Raw genomic sequence first — 2,870 nt, forward strand, 5'->3', positions numbered from 1 at the left:
TACACCCCATCACCACAGCTATGGTAATGGTGTGAATATACAATACTATTTAAAGGGAGAGTGAAAATTCACATTAATTATGTGATCTATCACACGTCAGTTCTGTCAGTGTATTTTTAGGGATTGATCGGCCATGGACTTGGTCTTAATAAAAGAACTTCAGAGTAGGGACTTACTATCAAGCATATCTAGAATATCTGTCTAGACAACTTACTATGAAGCAGTCACTTCCCATTGCTGAGCCTCAGTTTCCAAAAAAAAATAAATAAATAAACTGGGTGGTGCAGTTAATTAAGCATCCAACTCTTGATTTTGGCTCAAGTCATGATCTCATGATTTGTGGGGTCAAGAGCACATGCACTCGATCTCTCTCTCTCTCAAAATAAATAAACTCAAAAAAAAATAAGTCTTTTAACTACTTTGGCATTTATAACATAGCAACCACTTAGCCCACATAGTGTTTTGTTTACTTGTTTAATTAGTTGCAAATATTTTAAAGGATTTCACACTAAAATCTAGTTTCTCTCAATAAACTGGAGACTCTGACAAGAATGAGCGTCAAGACAACAAACACCAGGAGTAGAGCTGCATCTCCCCCTTTAGATGTCTGCCCTTTCCTAATGCCACAGTCCCACAGGCAACTTCCATCAGGCTACGTGCTTGCCTTCTAATTGAGCTTGGGCCTCCAATCTAGAGTGTCCAGCTACAACATTCTGAGATTCTAAATTGAGAGGATATTCTCCCAATACCAACTCACTTCCAGTACTGCTCTTCAAACAGTACTAGTCTGTGGTTAGTAGTGTTTAAGTTTGGGGAGAATTTCTAACTACAACTTTTGCCTTGTACATAAAATCTGTTCTTCGCACTCCTTCTTCAGGGAATACCTTCTGTGTCCCCAGTGCTCCAGGTTTCTACATAGGGATTTTCTCTTAAGAGTTTAAAGCAGTGTGGCACTAAAGGGACTCCGTTTTGAGACTAGTTGGGGACTTATCCTGAATAAAAAACACAGCTTCTCTTCCGACACACCTTCCTCAATCCATTGGTTGTTTCATCAAAGAATCATGTCCAACCAGCTGCCCTACCATTGAAAACAGCTTGTCTTTGGGACCAGCTATAGTGATGAGTGGGCTTCCAGGCATGCTCAGTCTGCTCCACCACACTTTATCATGATGAGAAAAGCTCTATGAAGGGTGTCTCTCAGAAAAGAACCTCAGAGAAAAGTTGTCAGAACCTGGAAATAAAAGGACAGACAAGAACTCTGTGCAAAAGTTGAAAGATTTAAAGGTAAGTGATTTTGGTATTGTTGTTTATTGGTTTGGGCTTGGCAGCTGCCCTAGAAGACAGAAAGGAGAGAAGGAAGAGAGTCCCGAGAGCAATACATAAGAGAGGAAATGAGAACTACAGAAACTAAGAGGCCCAGGAAATTCAGAAGTACCAAGAAAAACAGTTGAAGAAAGAGATTCCATCGGTCTTTCCTTCTTTGACCCATTTGAACACTGAAAAGTACACTTAGGTGAGGGCATCCTTACTGGGGCTTGAAATAACATTTTCAAAGTCTTTCGTAGTTAAATGTATTCATACAATCTAATCCCATTTAACTTTTTCTAATGTCTGATATTATTTTTTGGTCACTCGTTGAAAATTTTGTTTTTGGCTGGACGCAGATATAAAAGCTCTCAAAAAGGACAGCTATGTCTCTTGGCAATCTGTTCCTGGCATTTTTCTTTGGTCTCCTTCATTCTCTTGTTCAAAAATCTATCAAATACTGCAGCCCTGTCCTTATTTTCCTTAGTACACCATCTCTTTAAATCAGTTCACTGATGTTTGTGTCACAGGACATGTGGAGGAACAAACACTGAATCTTGAATACTTTAGTCCTGGGGCTTTGTGCAGGGGTTTTCTGACAACACACCAGTGGGCATTAACTTCTTGAGAGAGACTGAAAATCTGCATATTCTACTAGTTCTTTTGGGCCCCCAGTGACAAGGCATAGTATATCATAGTATCATTCAGTTTAGGAATATCTTTTTTTTTTCAATAATAACCAAATTGAGAACACTCACATTGGTACCTACAATGAAACCTTGAACAGATTTGTACTTCCTTTCTCCAGTTCCCCTTGGTCTATAACAGGAATGCCCCTACTCAGTGACAAGCCAAGATAGCTATGGTCAAGACAGCTTGCTTCATGGGGAAACCTTGTTTGCTGATCTGGACCATACATTCTTTCCACTCTTTACCAGAGCATCAGCATCAACTTGTGTCTCCATACCTTTCTCACTAAAGGTATGAAGTTTGCATTCATCATCCACTTCAATGAGTTTCTGGCAGCTGGTGACTGGGAAGGAGATTTTCAACTTCATCCTGAGGCAGCTGATCATCTCCAAGATGCCCTGAAAAAGAGATGACTTCATTTAATCTTTATGACAATCCTTTATCTCCCTTTATATATGAGAATCAGAAGCAGAGAGATTTTTCTCAAAATTATTCATTCCATAAATGGTAGAAACAAGATTTGAAACTGTCTCTGCTGCTCCAGACCATGCTCCTTCCACTGCATGAACCTGCCATCTTTAGATAAATAGGTGGGGATGGAACAAAGGCCTGAAACTGTTAAAATACTTACACAAATTTACATAGCTACTAAATATCAATGCCAGGATTTGATGCCACCTTTCTGACTCCAGACACTAAATGCTTAAGCACATTGATGACTAGAATTCCTAAATCTTTCCACATAGGTAGATATAAATCTGGAGCTTAAATATATCCTGGGAAGGGAATTATATAAATTTATAACTATTGAGAGAAAATAAAGGACGAATTATTAATATTCCTAATTAAAATGAATCCCCCTGGCATACATAGCC

At 39.0% G+C, this 2,870-nt stretch overlaps 1 pseudogene; it reads right to left on the reverse strand.

Annotated features, from left to right (window-relative positions):
* Window positions 1-1,326: 1,326 nt before the first annotated feature.
* LOC125919980 (40S ribosomal protein S6-like) lies at window positions 1,327-2,381 on the reverse strand (annotated as a pseudogene).
* Window positions 2,382-2,870: the final 489 nt, after the last annotated feature.

This window comes from Panthera uncia, chromosome D4 (assembly GCF_023721935.1).
Source record: "Panthera uncia isolate 11264 chromosome D4, Puncia_PCG_1.0, whole genome shotgun sequence".
Lineage (NCBI taxonomy): Eukaryota > Metazoa > Chordata > Mammalia > Carnivora > Felidae > Panthera > Panthera uncia.